Here is a 6,397-nt window from a genome sequence, read left to right as displayed (position 1 = left end):
GTTATTATTGAAAAAACTTATTCTTACTCATATTTAAGAGTTTTAATTTATATTTATAATTATAATATAATAAATAGAAATTAACGAACGTCTTTAAGTGAAAATATTATAGATTTTATAATATTTATTTATAAATAAATATAATATAATAAAAAAAATTTATAAGTATATTGAATTAAAAGTGTTCTCCATTAGCATATTGAATAGTGAATAATTAAGTAAACTTAAATTTTTTCAATATGATTAAAGATTAAAAAAATTATAATTATCAATTTAGTTAAAATTATTTAAAATAATAAATTTATTTTTTTATTTTTAAATTAAACTCTCCCACATATCACGCGGGTTCACCACTAGTTAAAAATTTAATTTAAAAAAATAAAAATAAAAATAAATTTAACAAAATTTTAATAATTTTAAAATATATATAATTTTTTTATTTTTAATAAATTAATTTAATTCAATTAATTTATTTTTAATTTATTCCTTTATTCTTTTAAAAAATGATAAATTAATTAATATTTTTCTTTCTATATTAAAAAATATAAAATATAATTCTGAAAAATAGTGGTATATAATTTATATATGTAATTATATAACAAGGGAAGTTGGTAGATCAGGCGGTTTCAAGCATGCAATGGCATATGGGACATTGTGGGTTCGAAACTGGGGAAGAGGTAATTTCCAGCCTCGCCACGTGGCGCGCGGATATGCGGCCACGTGGCTGGGCGGGTGGGCAACCGTGTGGGCGCGGGCGGGTGAGAGAGTAAAATTTTTAATTTTATTTTAATTTTAGCGGCAGTTTTAAAAACCGCCGCTAAAATTAAAAATTTTTAATTTTTTTTAATTTTAGCGGCGGTTTCTAAAACCGCCGCTAAAATTTTAAATTTTAATTTTTTTTTAATTTTTTATTTTTTTTAAATTTTAATTTTTTTAATTTTTGCGGCGGTTGAAAAACTGCCGCTAAAATAAAAAATTTTAATTTTTTTTAATTTTAGCGGCGATTTTTAAAACCGCCGCGAAAATTAAAAAAATCGCCGCAAAATCACTGATTTTGCGGCGGTTATTCCAGCGGTTGGTCAAAACCGCCGCTAAATGCTCCACGACGGCTGGTTCAGCGGCGGTTTTGAAAACCGCCGCTAAATCACTTAGCGGCGGTTAAAAACCGCCGCTAAATGCAAAAAAAACCGCCGCTAAATGCCAGTTTTTTTGTAGTGACTATCAAATAATGTGTTATAAATAATGTGTTATATAGATTAGTTTCAGCAATGGTGTGCATATCGTATGGTCATAAATCCACAAAATAGTAGTTTTCTTGACTCTTTTTAGTGATAGTTCCTTTTCTCAAACAGGAGGGTCCTACGCGAATGGACAGTCTGCCCTCATGAATTGGGAGCTTTGGTTAATTCAAACTTTGGTTCCTTTTTTCAATATGAATTTGTCTTTTATATATTCTGTGTAGCATAAGATAAGATAAGGTGTAATTCTTATATTTTGATAAATATAACAATTACAAAACATGTTTAAGCTTAAAAAAAGAAAAATAATAAATATATATCATTTGTCTTATAAATTTAATTATTTATTTTAAATAATTAAACCCATAAGGGAACAAGGCCATCACCATGAAAGAGTAACTGGCAGTGACGATGGTTGGATTGTTATTTTGTTCATATACATATATATTCTATTATATATATAGGTTAAGTTATAAAATTTTGCCCATAAAATAATTTTCTGAAATACCTTCCATATGTTTGTTTTAGAAAAATTAAAAATATCTCTATCAGCATGACGTCCAAACTCAACAAATTTAATTTTATCATTATATTGAATTTTAAATTTTATTTAAAAAATTAAAACTAAATTTGTTGTTGGTAAGATATAATAATAATTTTTTTTTTTTTTTTTGTGCGGGAGAGTGTCTTGATTATAGTGGGACAATGTTTCGGGTGTAATTCTATGAGTAACTTGTACGGAAGAAACCAGTTAGGGGCGCAGGTGAAGTCACTTGCGGACCCTCTTATGCTTAGTCAATCTCACGCTAGAAGTAAAATTACAGTCTTAGCAAGGTTGTGAGTGTACATTTGATACAATAGGAGTTTTCCATTTATTGGGGAAGGATATGTAAGCTATAATATTGCATGTATAATTAATAACACACAATTAAACATTATGCTCATAAATCGTAACAGTCATGTAATTCAATAATTAAACGCATATCTGGATCCATTAGAAATTAAGTCGTAAAGCGAATTGTTAGTCAAAGATGAAAATACCATAATTTGGTTTCTTCCCCTTAACCTCAACTATAATGATGGATATAAAATATGATTGTAATTATTTTTCTGTGTTAGGTAGGAAAATGACCAAACCCTTTATTTATAATAGTAAAAGTAGTCTCACATCAAGACTCTTTATGAGTTATCATTCATATCTTTTAAACCAAATAGAATTATAAGTAATTAATTATCTTATTGAATCATTTAATTATCTCATTAGGTTAACATAATTATATCTGATATTGGATTTAATTATTTCATCAGATAAACACCATAATATATGATAAAATATTTATATTAATTATATTATAATATACCATGTTGTGACGAGTGAAAGACTCAAACAAAGCATATTACAAAAATGTTCTCAAAATCCAATCACTTCGACAGAACAAAAAACATACACACACTTACGCAATAAAAAACACAAGAAAAATAGAAGTAGAAAGAGGACACAAAAATTTACCATGGTTCACCCTAATTAGAGCTACATCCATGTTGAACTCGGAAAAAAAGAGCTCACTGCACTATTTCGAGTAGGGTTACAAACTCAGAACTTACAAACTATACATCACTGGTTCCTCTAACAAAATAGCCTCACAATTATCAAATACAAATTAGAAGCAAACCTAAGAACCAAATATTACAACGAGAACAGAAAACAACAAGAACGAAAGCTTTTCTCACCAAAACCCTTCTCTCTGATCGATCTCCCTCTTTCCCCTTTTCTTTTCTGCTATTTTTTCATCTGCTTACCGTAAGCCTGAGGCACTATAGAATATATATGATATTTGATCGGTTGGGATTGGATCCAATAAAGGCAACATTAATGGCTATCAGTTGATCATATAACACGATTAACAGAAAGGAGGCAAAGGACAATCAAGAGGCGTCGGGCAAGGGTACAGCCTTGATGGTTGCCAAGTGGCCCTTCATCAGCCGTCCAAAATGGGCAACTGAGGTTGCCATCTTTACCCTCCATCAAGACGACACCGTTTTAGATGCTTCACACACAACATACCAGATAATTGTTACTGATTTATCTTATGAGATATTTTTCATTAATTATCATGTGAGCCATAAGATAATTCTTATATATTCTCCTACTTGGCTCATATGATATTACATTTATGATTTAATAAGAGAACATAATGTGCACAAGAATCATAATTTAAATTTTCTTCTTTTTTTTGTTATAATTATGTCATTATTAAGTTAAAATATTAATGCAGGTCATGGCGGTTGTATGTCAATTTTTTCTAACACAGTCCCTTTTATGTACTACAACACTAACTTTCAACTTAACATGACTTTTAATGAAGATGATTTTAACGGTCCAACTTTAATTATTCCTATGAACTTTATTCTAAAACAGTTATGTATACAAATAAAAAACATGAATATCATAAACATGTAACATGAGCTCAAAGTGTCAAATACCTTAATAGAGTCAAATTACATGACGCCCAAAATACCCATCCTTTCAACATGTTCATTAAATATTTTGGGCGACAGTCATTGTTGTCATAGGATCTACAATCATAAGATCGACGCTAATATATTCTATTGACACTGTATATATCTAAACTTCTTTTTTAATGACCAAGTATTTAATTTCCATAAGATTAGCACCCTTGGAATATTTGTCGTTTTTAGATAAGAATATTGTTGCAAAGTTATCACAATAAATTTTCAATGACTTGACAATACCATTGATAATCCAAAACTCTGAAATAAAATTTTGCAGCCATAAACCATTAATGGTGGTCTCAAAGCAAGTCACAAATTTAGCTTTCATAATAGATGCAGTGATGATAGATTGCTTCACACTTTTTCTTGAAATCGTTCCTCTGGCTAATAGGAATAGCTAGCCAAATGGGGATTTTTCAGTACCAACACATCTGGTGAGATCTGACTTTGAATATCTAATCACCTCAAGGTGATCAAATCTTCTATAAGTGAGCATGTGATCTTTTATTCCCTGCAAGTATTTGAGAATTTTCTTTAGATGACTTTGATACTCGCTCAGAACTTCGACAACAAAGCTAATGTCTAGTCTGGTGCAAGTTTGAGCATACTTTAAGCTCTCAAATGCTAATGCATAAGGAATATTTAGTATTTGCTCTTGTTCCAATTCATTTTTTAGGCATTGCATGATATTAAACTTATCCCCCTTTTGAATTAGAACTACCCCTAGTAAGCACTTATCCATATTGATTCGCTATAGAATTTTATTAATATAGGCCTTTTAAGATAACCTTAAAAATTCTTGTGATTTATCATGGAATATTTATATTCCTATCACATAATTTGCCTTTCCCATATATTTCATTTTGAAATTCTCAAAGAGATACTTCTTACACTACAAAAAAACGGGTTTATTGCGGCGGTTTTGAAAATCGCCGCAAAACATGAAATTTTGCGGCGGTTTATACAACATTTTGCGACGGTTTTGAAAAATTGTCACCAAATTAATTAATTTTAAATAAAAAATTAAATTTAGCGGCGGTTTTGTCAAAACCGCCGCCAAATTCATTAATAAAAAATTCAAAAAAATTGAATTTAGCGGCGGTCGTCGCTAAATAAAATTGAAAAATAAATTTTGCAGCAGTTTTAAATAACCACCGCAAAAATTTAGAAATTTAAAAATAAAAATTAAATTTTGTGGCAGTTTTAACAAAACCGTCGCCAAAATAATTAATAAAAAAATTCAAAAAAAATTGAATTTAGCGGCGGTTTTGACAAAATCGCCACTAAATTCGTTAATAATAAAATTGAAAAATAAATTTTGCGGCAGTTTTAAATAACCGCTGCAAAATTTAGAAATTAAAAAATAAAAAATTAAATTTAGCGGCGGTTTGGTCAAATTCCGCCGCCAAATTCAGAAATTAAAAAAATAAAAAAATAAATTTCAAAAAAAATTAATAATTTAAAATTAAAATTAAATTAAATTTTGCAATATAATCTAAATTTTTAAATTTTTTAATCAATTAATTTATTTAATTTAATTTTAAATAATTTATTTATTTTAAATTTATCAATTAAATAATATATAAAATGTAAATTTATCAGTTAATTTATCAATTAATTTTTTTCCCTTTCAAATTTATAAAATGTAAAATTTTAAAATATTAATTTATAAAATATAAATTTTTTATCTATAAATATAGAAATTAAATTCTAAATATATAAATTATTATATTTCATGTGCATAAAATATAAAATAAAATATATATACATGTAAACTAATTTATATAAAAATTTATAAATTAAAATATATATTAAATGTATAATAATTAACTATTTGTAATAGTTATTAAATATATACAAAATGAAAAAAAGAAGAGGAGAGGAGAGAGAGAAAGGGGCGCTTTCATATTTTAAAAAAGAAGTTAGTATATGAATTATATTTTTTTAATGGGAAAAAGTATATTAAAATTGAATTGAATAATATTTAGAGAATATATATATAAATACTATTCTTATATTGAAAAGATGATATAAATATTTTTAAATTGATGATAGAGTCAAGAAAAACACATCAAATCTCAAAAAACTTGTTATATCACATAATTTTATAATAACTTTTTGAATTAAAAATAACAATACATCTAATATGATCAGAATGTACATTTCTCTATATAATATACAAGAATCTCTATATATAGAGTATACATCAAACATGACTTTGATTAATAATATATTTAGTATTATCTTTATCTATATCGTGTGTTTATTAATCAATAAATGTAATGCATTGTGTTGTGTTTGATTAATTAAGTATTACAATGTTTGATTAATCATAAATATATATGAATTAATTTAAATTCATATGGTCGAGACATGAAGTTAAAAAAACACCAACAGTGTCAATGGTTGAGATCAAATACTCAACATATTTTCTCCCCAAAACCATCCCATCCTCCATCACCTCACAAGTATCATAACCACTATCAAAGAGACAGGCGGCGAGACAGACAGCCAGTCACTTCCCCAAATCCATGGCATGGTCACTTCCTTTTCTATTTTTTCTTTTAACTCCCTCTTTACTTCAAATGTCTCTTGTCACAACCATAGCCACAGCCACTGAGTTCTTTGTACTCAACGCTCAAATG

Source organism: Diospyros lotus, chromosome 8, assembly GCF_014633365.1.
Source record: "Diospyros lotus cultivar Yz01 chromosome 8, ASM1463336v1, whole genome shotgun sequence".
Classification (NCBI taxonomy): domain Eukaryota; kingdom Viridiplantae; phylum Streptophyta; class Magnoliopsida; order Ericales; family Ebenaceae; genus Diospyros; species Diospyros lotus.
Note: the sequence above shows the minus strand (reverse complement) of the source record.